General features: G+C 46.1%; 7 non-coding genes across 7 annotated transcripts; all 7 read right to left on the bottom strand.

Annotated features, from left to right (window-relative positions):
- Positions 1-1165: 1165 nt before the first annotated feature.
- LOC130304635 (U2 spliceosomal RNA) lies at positions 1166-1356 on the bottom strand. The gene has a single exon (XR_008854369.1). It is a non-coding gene; the product is annotated as a U2 spliceosomal RNA (small nuclear RNA).
- A 2085-nt stretch (positions 1357-3441) lies between these two features.
- On the bottom strand, positions 3442-3632 carry LOC130304650 (U2 spliceosomal RNA). The gene has a single exon (XR_008854383.1). It is a non-coding gene; the product is annotated as a U2 spliceosomal RNA (small nuclear RNA).
- Positions 3633-5720: 2088 nt separating this feature from the next.
- LOC130304647 (U2 spliceosomal RNA) lies at positions 5721-5911 on the bottom strand. Its single transcript, XR_008854380.1, has one exon. It is a non-coding gene; the product is annotated as a U2 spliceosomal RNA (small nuclear RNA).
- A 2089-nt stretch (positions 5912-8000) lies between these two features.
- LOC130304659 (U2 spliceosomal RNA) lies at positions 8001-8191 on the bottom strand. Its single transcript, XR_008854392.1, has one exon. It is a non-coding gene; the product is annotated as a U2 spliceosomal RNA (small nuclear RNA).
- A 2076-nt stretch (positions 8192-10267) lies between these two features.
- LOC130304670 (U2 spliceosomal RNA) lies at positions 10268-10458 on the bottom strand. Its single transcript, XR_008854402.1, has one exon. It is a non-coding gene; the product is annotated as a U2 spliceosomal RNA (small nuclear RNA).
- Positions 10459-12553: 2095 nt separating this feature from the next.
- On the bottom strand, positions 12554-12744 carry LOC130304625 (U2 spliceosomal RNA). The gene has a single exon (XR_008854359.1). It is a non-coding gene; the product is annotated as a U2 spliceosomal RNA (small nuclear RNA).
- A 2086-nt stretch (positions 12745-14830) lies between these two features.
- LOC130304626 (U2 spliceosomal RNA) lies at positions 14831-15021 on the bottom strand. The gene has a single exon (XR_008854360.1). It is a non-coding gene; the product is annotated as a U2 spliceosomal RNA (small nuclear RNA).
- Between the last annotated feature and the right edge of the window lie 1079 nt (positions 15022-16100).

A 16100-nucleotide genomic window follows, 5' to 3' on the forward strand; every position in this document is an offset into this window, starting at 1 on the left:
CGCCGAAATCACTTTTAAACCCATTTCCACCTTTTTTTCCCTTCTCTTCCTCTTACTTTTTTTTCACGTTTTTTTACGTTTTTCCTCCTTTTCGCCTCTTTTCTGGGCGTATTATTCTTCTTTTTCTTCTTTTTTTTCGTCTAATGCATACCCCATCAGTGCAGCAATGCTTATTCAATACCGCCAGCAGATGGAGACACTGGGGGATAATTTTCTAAGGATTTATACTGATTTTTCCTGTCTGAATTGTCGCACAGAAAGTTGCAGGCCAAATATGTGTGACATTTCTGCGACTTTAGCTTCTAGAGCATTTTTACAACATTATACATAGGTGCTGAATACATAAAAAGCGACTGTTCAGCGACAGACAAGTCGCATCGGCTGAAAGTAGGCCAGAATGTCAGTCCATGTTGGAGCAGGTTTAGATACAGTCTAAAGCATAGATCTCAAAGTCTGTGCACAGAATTTAGCAAGGGCCTCGCACCTTCTGATGCATCAGGTAGGTGCACAATAGCATAGCCTAACCCTCTGTACTTTGGTCTATATTGATGCGGGACATAGACAGCCAGCTGATGACCAATCCATTAGTGCAATGGATGGCTGGAAGCATTTGTCTTTGCCTTTGCAATACCACAGAAGCAATGCATGGTCAATGTACAGCAATGACACACCTGTGTGAACAGCCAGGAGACCCCCCCCCCATGTTATGTTACATAGTTACATAGTTAGTACGGTCGAAAAAAGGACATATGTCCATCACGTTCAACCAGGGAATTAAGGGGTAGGGGTGTGGCGCGATATTGGGGAAGGGATGAGATTTTATATTTCTTCATAAGCATTAATCTTATTTTGTCAATTAGGAACATTCAGCACCCACCCGCTATCAAGGCAGCTGCCTATCATGTCATGCCCTACCTGCACAGGTGTGCTGGCTACTCAAATGATCCAATTAAGGAGGCCATTTAGTCAGCAGCAGCAGAAGTCCTGTGCCTGGACGCTCCAACAGGGGCCAGACACAAGCAGAAGCAGAAGCAGCAGAAGCAGCAGCAGCACCACCTTTTGTTTTTTGGCTGCAGCAGCAGCAAGGCCCACAGGGCTGGCTAGCTGGCTAGCCAGCAAGCAGGTAGCAATGAAAGTAGGAATCTTTCTTTTTAACCCTGTAAGGGGGTGGTGCACTGTACCCGAAGATACTGCCATATCGGGTCAATGCATAGGGCGACGGAAGCAAGCTTCGAAATCGGCCCCCGTTCTCAAAAATCCATTTAATATATGGTCCCCAGATAGGGGACGTATCAGATATTAAACTGATAAGAACAGATACTACACTTGATCTTAGCCAAAAGGCCGAGAAGCGATAACCGTGAAAGGGGCGGGCCCAACAAGGTCCCCTTCATGGGCACTATCACTGCTTGCTGTCAGGGAGGCTGCCAGACAATTTTCCATGCACACTCTGGGCTGGGGGGCAGTCAACCACCAGTACACACAGCAGAACCTAAACCCATACCATTATTGCTAAGCAGCAAGACAGGGGCCCATTGCACTCCCACGGGGCCTTTTTAAATGCAATCCATAACCCGGATTTGCCAGGAACCCTTCTTACTCCTCCTACTTGCATGTGACACTGGGCTTAGGATCTGCATAGGAAACACACACACAAGCACACACCTACCTTTGTTGCCTGCAGATGCCTCCTTGGCTGTCCCCAAACGGTATCAAACCAACACCCACGGGAAGCTGTAAGCATAGAGGACATGCCTGCACCCCATTGGACTTACCTGTGTGGGTTAAATCCGGGTTATTTGACAACCTATGGCGGTGATGGTTCTGCTCAGGCAGAGCAGTGCTGATGCTCCTCATAAAGCTGTCGCTGCTGTGAAGGTTCTAGGTGACATCACAAATCCCTTTGGTTACATACACAACAAAGCTGGGTTGTTGTTGTTTACACTCTGCAAGGCCTGTGGAAGTGAGTGACATCATAGCACTGTAGTTCTGAGGGTTCAAGATGGATGCAACAATCTCCTGTTGCTTCTATGAAGGCCGTAATAGACGACATCACCAAACAGCTCCATAGTCACATACACAGCAAAGGAGAGATGTTGTTTACACCTAGTGATGTCAGTGGTATTGAGTGACATCACAGCACAGTGCTAAGGCTCCTGGGCCTGGACACAGCAGCGGCTGCAATATCTCAACGGAGAATACGTTTATATCTATGTGTGTGTGTGCGCATATATATATATATATATATATATATATATATATATATATATTTCTCCGCCGAAATCACTTTTAAACCCATTTCCACCTTTTTTTCCCTTCTCTTCCTCTTACTTTTTTTTCACGTTTTTTTACGTTTTTCTCCTTTTCGCCTCTTTTCTGGGCGTATTATTCTTCTTTTTCTTCTTTTTTTTCGTCTAATGCATACCCCATCAGTGCAGCAATGCTTATTCAATACCGCCAGCAGATGGAGACACTGGGGGATAATTTTCTAAGGATTTATACTGATTTTTCCTGTCTGAATTTGTCGCACAGAAAGTTGCAGGCCAAATATGTGTGACATTTCTGCGACTTTAGCTTCTAGAGCATTTTTACAACATTATACATAGGTGCTGAATACATAAAAAGCGACTGTTCAGCGACAGACAAGTCGCATCGGCTGAAAGTAGGCCAGAATGTCAGTCCATGTTGGAGCAGGTTTAGATACAGTCTAAAGCATAGATCTCAAAGTCTGTGCACAGAATTTAGCAAGGGCCTCGCACCTTCTGATGCATCAGGTAGGTGCACAATAGCATAGCCTAACCCTCTGTACTTTGGTCTATATTGATGCGGGACATAGACAGCCAGCTGATGACCAATCCATTAGTGCAATGGATGGCTGGAAGCATTTGTCTTTGCCTTTGCAATACCACAGAAGCAATGCATGGTCAATGTACAGCAATGACACACCTGTGTGAACAGCCAGGAGACCCCCCCCCCCCATGTTATGTTACATAGTTACATAGTTAGTACGGTCGAAAAAAGACATATGTCCATCACGTTCAACCAGGGAATTAAGGGGTAGGGGTGTGGCGCGATATTGGGGAAGGGATGAGATTTTATATTTCTTCATAAGCATTAATCTTATTTTGTCAATTAGGAACATTCAGCACCCACCCGCTATCAAGGCAGCTGCCTATCATGTCATGCCCTACCTGCACAGGTGTGCTGGCTACTCAAATGATCCAATTAAGGAGGCCATTTAGTCAGCAGCAGCAGAAGTCCTGTGCCTGGACGCTCCAACAGGGGCCAGACACAAGCAGAAGCAGAAGCAGCAGAAGCAGCAGCAGCACCACCTTTTGTTTTTTGGCTGCAGCAGCAGCAAGGCCCACAGGGCTGGCTAGCTGGCTAGCCAGCAAGCAGGTAGCAATGAAAGTAGGAATCTTTCTTTTTAACCCTGTAAGGGGGTGGTGCACTGTACCCGAAGATACTGCCATATCGGGTCAATGCATAGGGCGACGGAAGCAAGCTTCGAAATCGGCCCCCGTTCTCAAAAATCCATTTAATATATGGTCCCCAGATAGGGGACGTATCAGATATTAAACTGATAAGAACAGATACTACACTTGATCTTAGCCAAAAGGCCGAGAAGTGATAACCGTGAAAGGGGCGGGCCCAACAAGGTCCCCTTCATGGGCACTATCACTGCTTGCTGTCAGGGAGGCTGCCAGACAATTTTCCATGCACACTCTGGGCTGGGGGGCAGTCAACCACCAGTACACACAGCAGAACCTAAACCCATACCATTATTGCTAAGCAGCAAGACAGGGGCCCATTGCACTCCCACGGGGCCTTTTTAAATGCAATCCATAACCCGGATTTGCCAGGAACCCTTCTTACTCCTCCTACTTGCATGTGACACTGGGCTTAGGATCTGCATAGGAAACACACACACAAGCACACACCTACCTTTGTTGCCTGCAGATGCCTCCTTGGCTGTCCCCAAACGGTATCAAACCAACACCCACGGGAAGCTGTAAGCATAGAGGACATGCCTGCACCCCATTGGACTTACCTGTGTGGGTTAAATCCGGGTTATTTGACAACCTATGGCGGTGATGGTTCTGCTCAGGCAGAGCAGTGCTGATGCTCCTCATAAAGCTGTCGCTGCTGTGAAGGTTCTAGGTGACATCACAAATCCCTTTGGTTACATACACAACAAAGCTGGGTTGTTGTTGTTTACACTCTGCAAGGCCTGTGGAAGTGAGTGACATCATAGCACTGTAGTTCTGAGGGTTCAAGATGGATGCAACAATCTCCTGTTGCTTCTATGAAGGCCGTAATAGACGACATCACCAAACAGCTCCATAGTCACATACACAGCAAAGGAGAGATGTTGTTTACACCTAGTGATGTCAGTGGTATTGAGTGACATCACAGCACAGTGCTAAGGCTCCTGGGCCTGGACACAGCAGCGGCTGCAATATCTCAACGGAGAATACGTTTATATCTATGTGTGTGTGTGCGCATATATATATATATATATATATATATATATATATATATATATATATTTCTCCGCCGAAATCACTTTTAAACCCATTTCCACCTTTTTTTCCCTTCTCTTCCTCTTACTTTTTTTTCACGTTTTTTTACGTTTTTCTCCTTTTCGCCTCTTTTCTGGGCGTATTATTCTTCTTTTTCTTCTTTTTTTTCGTCTAATGCATACCCCATCAGTGCAGCAATGCTTATTCAATACCGCCAGCAGATGGAGACACTGGGGGATAATTTTCTAAGGATTTATACTGATTTTTCCTGTCTGAATTTGTCGCACAGAAAGTTGCAGGCCAAATATGTGTGACATTTCTGCGACTTTAGCTTCTAGAGCATTTTTACAACATTATACATAGGTGCTGAATACATAAAAAGCGACTGTTCAGCGACAGACAAGTCGCATCGGCTGAAAGTAGGCCAGAATGTCAGTCCATGTTGGAGCAGGTTTAGATACAGTCTAAAGCATAGATCTCAAAGTCTGTGCACAGAATTTAGCAAGGGCCTCGCACCTTCTGATGCATCAGGTAGGTGCACAATAGCATAGCCTAACCCTCTGTACTTTGGTCTATATTGATGCGGGACATAGACAGCCAGCTGATGACCAATCCATTAGTGCAATGGATGGCTGGAAGCATTTGTCTTTGCCTTTGCAATACCACAGAAGCAATGCATGGTCAATGTACAGCAATGACACACCTGTGTGAACAGCCAGGAGACCCCCCCCCCCATGTTATGTTACATAGTTACATAGTTAGTACGGTCGAAAAAAGACATATGTCCATCACGTTCAACCAGGGAATTAAGGGGTAGGGGTGTGGCGCGATATTGGGGAAGGGATGAGATTTTATATTTCTTCATAAGCATTAATCTTATTTTGTCAATTAGGAACATTCAGCACCCACCCGCTATCAAGGCAGCTGCCTATCATGTCATGCCCTACCTGCACAGGTGTGCTGGCTACTCAAATGATCCAATTAAGGAGGCCATTTAGTCAGCAGCAGCAGAAGTCCTGTGCCTGGACGCTCCAACAGGGGCCAGACACAAGCAGAAGCAGAAGCAGCAGAAGCAGCAGCAGCACCACCTTTTGTTTTTTGGCTGCAGCAGCAGCAAGGCCCACAGGGCTGGCTAGCTGGCTAGCCAGCAAGCAGGTAGCAATGAAAGTAGGAATCTTTCTTTTTAACCCTGTAAGGGGGTGGTGCACTGTACCCGAAGATACTGCCATATCGGGTCAATGCATAGGGCGACGGAAGCAAGCTTCGAAATCGGCCCCCGTTCTCAAAAATCCATTTAATATATGGTCCCCAGATAGGGGACGTATCAGATATTAAACTGATAAGAACAGATACTACACTTGATCTTAGCCAAAAGGCCGAGAAGCGATAACCGTGAAAGGGGCGGGCCCAACAAGGTCCCCTTCATGGGCACTATCACTGCTTGCTGTCAGGGAGGCTGCCAGACAATTTTCCATGCACACTCTGGGCTGGGGGGCAGTCAACCACCAGTACACACAGCAGAACCTAAACCCATACCATTATTGCTAAGCAGCAAGACAGGGGCCCATTGCACTCCCACGGGGCCTTTTTAAATGCAATCCATAACCCGGATTTGCCAGGAACCCTTCTTACTCCTCCTACTTGCATGTGACACTGGGCTTAGGATCTGCATAGGAAACACACACACAAGCACACACCTACCTTTGTTGCCTGCAGATGCCTCCTTGGCTGTCCCCAAACGGTATCAAACCAACACCCACGGGAAGCTGTAAGCATAGAGGACATGCCTGCACCCCATTGGACTTACCTGTGTGGGTTAAATCCGGGTTATTTGACAACCTATGGCGGTGATGGTTCTGCTCAGGCAGAGCAGTGCTGATGCTCCTCATAAAGCTGTCGCTGCTGTGAAGGTTCTAGGTGACATCACAAATCCCTTTGGTTACATACACAACAAAGCTGGGTTGTTGTTGTTTACACTCTGCAAGGCCTGTGGAAGTGAGTGACATCATAGCACTGTAGTTCTGAGGGTTCAAGATGGATGCAACAATCTCCTGTTGCTTCTATGAAGGCCGTAATAGACGACATCACCAAACAGCTCCATAGTCACATACACAGCAAAGGAGAGATGTTGTTTACACCTAGTGATGTCAGTGGTATTGAGTGACATCACAGCACAGTGCTAAGGCTCCTGGGCCTGGACACAGCAGCGGCTGCAATATCTCAACGGAGAATACGTTTATATCTATGTGTGTGTGTGCGCATATATATATATATATATATATATATATATATATATATATATTTCTCCGCCGAAATCACTTTTAAACCCATTTCCACCTTTTTTTCCCTTCTCTTCCTCTTACTTTTTTTCACGTTTTTTTACGTTTTTCTCCTTTTCGCCTCTTTTCTGGGCGTATTATTCTTCTTTTTCTTCTTTTTTTTCGTCTAATGCATACCCCATCAGTGCAGCAATGCTTATTCAATACCGCCAGCAGATGGAGACACTGGGGGATAATTTTCTAAGGATTTATACTGATTTTTCCTGTCTGAATTTGTCGCACAGAAAGTTGCAGGCCAAATATGTGTGACATTTCTGCGACTTTAGCTTCTAGAGCATTTTTACAACATTATACATAGGTGCTGAATACATAAAAAGCGACTGTTCAGCGACAGACAAGTCGCATCGGCTGAAAGTAGGCCAGAATGTCAGTCCATGTTGGAGCAGGTTTAGATACAGTCTAAAGCATAGATCTCAAAGTCTGTGCACAGAATTTAGCAAGGGCCTCGCACCTTCTGATGCATCAGGTAGGTGCACAATAGCATAGCCTAACCCTCTGTACTTTGGTCTATATTGATGCGGGACATAGACAGCCAGCTGATGACCAATCCATTAGTGCAATGGATGGCTGGAAGCATTTGTCTTTGCCTTTGCAATACCACAGAAGCAATGCATGGTCAATGTACAGCAATGACACACCTGTGTGAACAGCCAGGAGACCCCCCCCCCCCCCCCCATGTTATGTTACATAGTTACATAGTTAGTACGGTCGAAAAAAGACATATGTCCATCACGTTCAACCAGGGAATTAAGGGGTAGGGGTGTGGCGCGATATTGGGGAAGGGATGAGATTTTATATTTCTTCATAAGCATTAATCTTATTTTGTCAATTAGGAACATTCAGCACCCACCCGCTATCAAGGCAGCTGCCTATCATGCCATGCCCTACCTGCACAGGTGTGCTGGCTACTCAAATGATCCAATTAAGGAGGCCATTTAGTCAGCAGCAGCAGAAGTCCTGTGCCTGGACGCTCCAACAGGGGCCAGACACAAGCAGAAGCAGAAGCAGCAGAAGCAGCAGCAGCACCACCTTTTGTTTTTTGGCTGCAGCAGCAGCAAGGCCCACAGGGCTGGCTAGCTGGCTAGCCAGCAAGCAGGTAGCAATGAAAGTAGGAATCTTTCTTTTTAACCCTGTAAGGGGGTGGTGCACTGTACCCGAAGATACTGCCATATCGGGTCAATGCATAGGGCGACGGAAGCAAGCTTCGAAATCGGCCCCCGTTCTCAAAAATCCATTTAATATATGGTCCCCAGATAGGGGACGTATCAGATATTAAACTGATAAGAACAGATACTACACTTGATCTTAGCCAAAAGGCCGAGAAGCGATAACCGTGAAAGGGGCGGGCCCAACAAGGTCCCCTTCATGGGCACTATCACTGCTTGCTGTCAGGGAGGCTGCCAGACAATTTTCCATGCACACTCTGGGCTGGGGGGCAGTCAACCACCAGTACACACAGCAGAACCTAAACCCATACCATTATTGCTAAGCAGCAAGACAGGGGCCCATTGCACTCCCACGGGGCCTTTTTAAATGCAATCCATAACCCGGATTTGCCAGGAACCCTTCTTACTCCTCCTACTTGCATGTGACACTGGGCTTAGGATCTGCATAGGAAACACACACACAAGCACACACCTACCTTTGTTGCCTGCAGATGCCTCCTTGGCTGTCCCCAAACGGTATCAAACCAACACCCACGGGAAGCTGTAAGCATAGAGGACATGCCTGCACCCCATTGGACTTACCTGTGTGGGTTAAATCCGGGTTATTTGACAACCTATGGCGGTGATGGTTCTGCTCAGGCAGAGCAGTGCTGATGCTCCTCATAAAGCTGTCGCTGCTGTGAAGGTTCTAGGTGACATCACAAATCCCTTTGGTTACATACACAACAAAGCTGGGTTGTTGTTGTTTACACTCTGCAAGGCCTGTGGAAGTGAGTGACATCATAGCACTGTAGTTCTGAGGGTTCAAGATGGATGCAACAATCTCCTGTTGCTTCTATGAAGGCCATAATAGACGACATCACCAAACAGCTCCATAGTCACATACACAGCAAAGGAGAGATGTTGTTTACACCTAGTGATGTCAGTGGTATTGAGTGACATCACAGCACAGTGCTAAGGCTCCTGGGCCTGGACACAGCAGCGGCTGCAATATCTCAACGGAGAATACGTTTATATCTATGTGTGTGTGTGCGCATATATATATATATATATATATATATATTTCTCCGCCGAAATCACTTTTAAACCCATTTCCACCTTTTTTTCCCTTCTCTTCCTCTTACTTTTTTTTCACGTTTTTTTACGTTTTTCTCCTTTTCGCCTCTTTTCTGGGCGTATTATTCTTCTTTTTCTTCTTTTTTTTCGTCTAATGCATACCCCATCAGTGCAGCAATGCTTATTCAATACCGCCAGCAGATGGAGACACTGGGGGATAATTTTCTAAGGATTTATACTGATTTTTCCTGTCTGAATTTGTCGCACAGAAAGTTGCAGGCCAAATATGTGTGACATTTCTGCGACTTTAGCTTCTAGAGCATTTTTACAACATTATACATAGGTGCTGAATACATAAAAAGCGACTGTTCAGCGACAGACAAGTCGCATCGGCTGAAAGTAGGCCAGAATGTCAGTCCATGTTGGAGCAGGTTTAGATACAGTCTAAAGCATAGATCTCAAAGTCTGTGCACAGAATTTAGCAAGGGCCTCGCACCTTCTGATGCATCAGGTAGGTGCACAATAGCATAGCCTAACCCTCTGTACTTTGGTCTATATTGATGCGGGACATAGACAGCCAGCTGATGACCAATCCATTAGTGCAATGGATGGCTGGAAGCATTTGTCTTTGCCTTTGCAATACCACAGAAGCAATGCATGGTCAATGTACAGCAATGACACACCTGTGTGAACAGCCAGGAGACCCCCCCCCCCCCCCCCATGTTATGTTACATAGTTACATAGTTAGTACGGTCGAAAAAAGACATATGTCCATCACGTTCAACCAGGGAATTAAGGGGTAGGGGTGTGGCGCGATATTGGGGAAGGGATGAGATTTTATATTTCTTCATAAGCATTAATCTTATTTTGTCAATTAGGAACATTCAGCACCCACCCGCTATCAAGGCAGCTGCCTATCATGCCATGCCCTACCTGCACAGGTGTGCTGGCTACTCAAATGATCCAATTAAGGAGGCCATTTAGTCAGCAGCAGCAGAAGTCCTGTGCCTGGACGCTCCAACAGGGGCCAGACACAAGCAGAAGCAGAAGCAGCAGAAGCAGCAGCAGCACCACCTTTTGTTTTTTGGCTGCAGCAGCAGCAAGGCCCACAGGGCTGGCTAGCTGGCTAGCCAGCAAGCAGGTAGCAATGAAAGTAGGAATCTTTCTTTTTAACCCTGTAAGGGGGTGGTGCACTGTACCCGAAGATACTGCCATATCGGGTCAATGCATAGGGCGACGGAAGCAAGCTTCGAAATCGGCCCCCGTTCTCAAAAATCCATTTAATATATGGTCCCCAGATAGGGGACGTATCAGATATTAAACTGATAAGAACAGATACTACACTTGATCTTAGCCAAAAGGCCGAGAAGCGATAACCGTGAAAGGGGCGGGCCCAACAAGGTCCCCTTCATGGGCACTATCACTGCTTGCTGTCAGGGAGGCTGCCAGACAATTTTCCATGCACACTCTGGGCTGGGGGGCAGTCAACCACCAGTACACACAGCAGAACCTAAACCCATACCATTATTGCTAAGCAGCAAGACAGGGGCCCATTGCACTCCCACGGGGCCTTTTTAAATGCAATCCATAACCCGGATTTGCCAGGAACCCTTCTTACTCCTCCTACTTGCATGTGACACTGGGCTTAGGATCTGCATAGGAAACACACACACAAGCACACACCTACCTTTGTTGCCTGCAGATGCCTCCTTGGCTGTCCCCAAACGGTATCAAACCAACACCCACGGGAAGCTGTAAGCATAGAGGACATGCCTGCACCCCATTGGACTTACCTGTGTGGGTTAAATCCGGGTTATTTGACAACCTATGGCGGTGATGGTTCTGCTCAGGCAGAGCAGTGCTGATGCTCCTCATAAAGCTGTCGCTGCTGTGAAGGTTCTAGGTGACATCACAAATCCCTTTGGTTACATACACAACAAAGCTGGGTTGTTGTTGTTTACACTCTGCAAGGCCTGTGGAAGTGAGTGACATCATAGCACTGTAGTTCTGAGGGTTCAAGATGGATGCAACAATCTCCTGTTGCTTCTATGAAGGCCGTAATAGACGACATCACCAAACAGCTCCATAGTCACATACACAGCAAAGGAGAGATGTTGTTTACACCTAGTGATGTCAGTGGTATTGAGTGACATCACAGCACAGTGCTAAGGCTCCTGGGCCTGGACACAGCAGCGGCTGCAATATCTCAACGGAGAATACGTTTATATCTATGTGTGTGTGTGCGCATATATATATATATATATATATATATATATATATATATATATATATATATATATATTTCTCCGCCGAAATCACTTTTAAACCCATTTCCACCTTTTTTTCCCTTCTCTTCCTCTTACTTTTTTTTCACGTTTTTTTACGTTTTTCTCCTTTTCGCCTCTTTTCTGGGCGTATTATTCTTCTTTTTCTTCTTTTTTTTCGTCTAATGCATACCCCATCAGTGCAGCAATGCTTATTCAATACCGCCAGCAGATGGAGACACTGGGGGATAATTTTCTAAGGATTTATACTGATTTTTCCTGTCTGAATTTGTCGCACAGAAAGTTGCAGGCCAAATATGTGTGACATTTCTGCGACTTTAGCTTCTAGAGCATTTTTACAACATTATACATAGGTGCTGAATACATAAAAAGCGACTGTTCAGCGACAGACAAGTCGCATCGGCTGAAAGTAGGCCAGAATGTCAGTCCATGTTGGAGCAGGTTTAGATACAGTCTAAAGCATAGATCTCAAAGTCTGTGCACAGAATTTAGCAAGGGCCTCGCACCTTCTGATGCATCAGGTAGGTGCACAATAGCATAGCCTAACCCTCTGTACTTTGGTCTATATTGATGCGGGACATAGACAGCCAGCTGATGACCAATCCATTAGTGCAATGGATGGCTGGAAGCATTTGTCTTTGCCTTTGCAATACCACAGAAGCAATGCATGGTCAATGTACAGCAATGACACACCTGTGTGAACAGCCAGGAGACCCCCCCCATGTTATGTTACATAGTTACATAGTTAGTACGGTCGAAAAAAGACATATGTCCATCACGTTCAACCAGGGAATTAAGGGGTAGGGGTGTGGCGCGATATTGGGGAAGGGATGAGATTTTATATTTCTTCATAAGCATTAATCTTATTTTGTCAATTAGGAACATTCAGCACCCACCCGCTATCAAGGCAGCTGCCTATCATGTCATGCCCTACCTGCACAGGTGTGCTGGCTACTCAAATGATCCAATTAAGGAGGCCATTTAGTCAGCAGCAGCAGAAGTCCTGTGCCTGGACGCTCCAACAGGGGCCAGACACAAGCAGAAGCAGCAGAAGCAGCAGCAGCACCAGCACCACCTTTTGTTTTTTGGCTGCAGCAGCAGCAAGGCCCACAGGGCTGGCTAGCTGGCTAGCCAGCAAGCAGGTAGCAATGAAAGTAGGAATCTTTCTTTTTAACCCTGTAAGGGGGTGGTGCACTGTACCCGAAGATACTGCCATATCGGGTCAATGCATAGGGCGACGGAAGCAAGCTTCGAAATCGGCCCCCGTTCTCAAAAATCCATTTAATATATGGTCCCCAGATAGGGGACGTATCAGATATTAAACTGATAAGAACAGATACTACACTTGATCTTAGCCAAAAGGCCGAGAAGCGATAACCGTGAAAGGGGCGGGCCCAACAAGGTCCCCTTCATGGGCACTATCACTGCTTGCTGTCAGGGAGGCTGCCAGACAATTTTCCATGCACACTCTGGGCTGGGGGGCAGTCAACCACCAGTACACACAGCAGAACCTAAACCCATACCATTATTGCTAAGCAGCAAGACAGGGGCCCATTGCACTCCCACGGGGCCTTTTTAAATGCAATCCATAACCCGGATTTGCCAGGAACCCTTCTTACTCCTCCTACTTGCATGTGACACTGGGCTTAGGATCTGCATAGGAAACACACACACAAGCACACACCTACCTTTGTTGCCTGCAGATGCCTCCTTGGCTGTCCCCAAACGGTATCAAACCAACACCCACGGGAAGCTGTAAGCATAGAGGACATGCCTGCACCCCATTGGACTTACCTGTGTGGGTTAAATCCGGGTTATTTGACAACCTATGGCGGTGATGGTTCTGCTCAGGCAGAGCAGTGCTGATGCTCCTCATAAAGCTGTCGCTGCTGTGAAGGTTCTAGGTGACATCACAAATCCCTTTGGTTACATACACAACAAAGCTGGGTTGTTGTTGTTTACACTCTGCAAGGCCTGTGGAAGTGAGTGACATCATAGCACTGTAGTTCTGAGGGTTCAAGATGGATGCAACAATCTCCTGTTGCTTCTATGAAGGCCGTAATAGACGACATCACCAAACAGCTCCATAGTCACATACACAGCAAAGGAGAGATGTTGTTTACACCTAGTGATGTCAGTGGTATTGAGTGACATCACAGCACAGTGCTAAGGCTCCTGGGCCTGGACACAGCAGCGGCTGCAATATCTCAACGGAGAATACGTTTATATCTATGTGTGTGTGTGCGCATATATATATATATATATATATATATATATATATATATATTTCTCCGCCGAAATCACTTTTAAACCCATTTCCACCTTTTTTTCCCTTCTCTTCCTCTTACTTTTTTTTCACGTTTTTTTACGTTTTTCTCCTTTTCGCCTCTTTTCTGGGCGTATTATTCTTCTTTTTCTTCTTTTTTTTCGTCTAATGCATACCCCATCAGTGCAGCAATGCTTATTCAATACCGCCAGCAGATGGAGACACTGGGGGATAATTTTCTAAGGATTTATACTGATTTTTCCTGTCTGAATTTGTCGCACAGAAAGTTGCAGGCCAAATATGTGTGACATTTCTGCGACTTTAGCTTCTAGAGCATTTTTACAACATTATACATAGGTGCTGAATACATAAAAAGCGACTGTTCAGCGACAGACAAGTCGCATCGGCTGAAAGTAGGCCAGAATGTCAGTCCATGTTGGAGCAGGTTTAGATACAGTCTAAAGCATAGATCTCAAAGTCTGTGCACAGAATTTAGCAAGGGCCTCGCACCTTCTGATGCATCAGGTAGGTGCACAATAGCATAGCCTAACCCTCTGTACTTTGGTCTATATTGATGCGGGACATAGACAGCCAGCTGATGACCAATCCATTAGTGCAATGGATGGCTGGAAGCATTTGTCTTTGCCTTTGCAATACCACAGAAGCAATGCATGGTCAATGTACAGCAATGACACACCTGTGTGAACAGCCAGGAGACCCCCCCCCCCCCCCATGTTATGTTACATAGTTACATAGTTAGTACGGTCGAAAAAAGACATATGTCCATCACGTTCAACCAGGGAATTAAGGGGTAGGGGTGTGGCGCGATATTGGGGAAGGGATGAGATTTTATATTTCTTCATAAGCATTAATCTTATTTTGTCAATTAGGAACATTCAGCACCCACCCGCTATCAAGGCAGCTGCCTATCATGTCATGCCCTACCTGCACAGGTGTGCTGGCTACTCAAATGATCCAATTAAGGAGGCCATTTAGTCAGCAGCAGCAGAAGTCCTGTGCCTGGACGCTCCAACAGGGGCCAGACACAAGCAGAAGCAGAAGCAGCAGAAGCAGCAGCAGCACCACCTTTTGTTTTTTGGCTGCAGCAGCAGCAAGGCCCACAGGGCTGGCTAGCTGGCTAGCCAGCAAGCAGGTAGCAATGAAAGTAGGAATCTTTCTTTTTAACCCTGTAAGGGGGTGGTGCACTGTACCCGAAGATACTGCCATATCGGGTCAATGCATAGGGCGACGGAAGCAAGCTTCGAAATCGGCCCCCGTTCTCAAAAATCCATTTAATATATGGTCCCCAGATAGGGGACGTATCAGATATTAAACTGATAAGAACAGATACTACACTTGATCTTAGCCAAAAGGCCGAGAAGCGATAACCGTGAAAGGGGCGGGCCCAACAAGGTCCCCTTCATGGGCACTATCACTGCTTGCTGTCAGGGAGGCTGCCAGACAATTTTCCATGCACACTCTGGGCTGGGGGGCAGTCAACCACCAGTACACACAGCAGAACCTAAACCCATACCATTATTGCTAAGCAGCAAGACAGGGGCCCATTGCACTCCCACGGGGCCTTTTTAAATGCAATCCATAACCCGGATTTGCCAGGAACCCTTCTTACTCCTCCTACTTGCATGTGACACTGGGCTTAGGATCTGCATAGGAAACACACACACAAGCACACACCTACCTTTGTTGCCTGCAGATGCCTCCTTGGCTGTCCCCAAACGGTATCAAACCAACACCCACGGGAAGCTGTAAGCATAGAGGACATGCCTGCACCCCATTGGACTTACCTGTGTGGGTTAAATCCGGGTTATTTGACAACCTATGGCGGTGATGGTTCTGCTCAGGCAGAGCAGTGCTGATGCTCCTCATAAAGCTGTCGCTGCTGTGAAGGTTCTAGGTGACATCACAAATCCCTTTGGTTACATACACAACAAAGCTGGGTTGTTGTTGTTTACACTCTGCAAGGCCTGTGGAAGTGAGTGACATCATAGCACTGTAGTTCTGAGGGTTCAAGATGGATGCAACAATCTCCTGTTGCTTCTATGAAGGCCGTAATAGACGACATCACCAAACAGCTCCATAGTCACATACACAGCAAAGGAGAGATGTTGTTTACACCTAGTGATGTCAGTGGTATTGAGTGACATCACAGCACAGTGCTAAGGCTCCTGGGCCTGGACACAGCAGCGGCTGCAATATCTCAACGGAGAATACGTTTATATCTATGTGTGTGTGTGCGCATATATATATATATATATATATATATATATATATATATATATATATATATATATTTCTCCGCCGAAATCACTTTTAAACCCATTTCCACCTTTTTTTCCCTTCTCTTCCTCTTACTTTTTTTTTACGTTTTTTTACGTTTTTCTCCTTTTCGCCTCTTTTCTGGGCGTATTATTCTTCTTTTTCTTCTTTTTTTTCGTCTAATGCAT

This window comes from Hyla sarda, unplaced genomic scaffold, assembly GCF_029499605.1.
Source record: "Hyla sarda isolate aHylSar1 unplaced genomic scaffold, aHylSar1.hap1 scaffold_1287, whole genome shotgun sequence".
In the NCBI taxonomy this organism is placed as follows: domain Eukaryota; kingdom Metazoa; phylum Chordata; class Amphibia; order Anura; family Hylidae; genus Hyla; species Hyla sarda.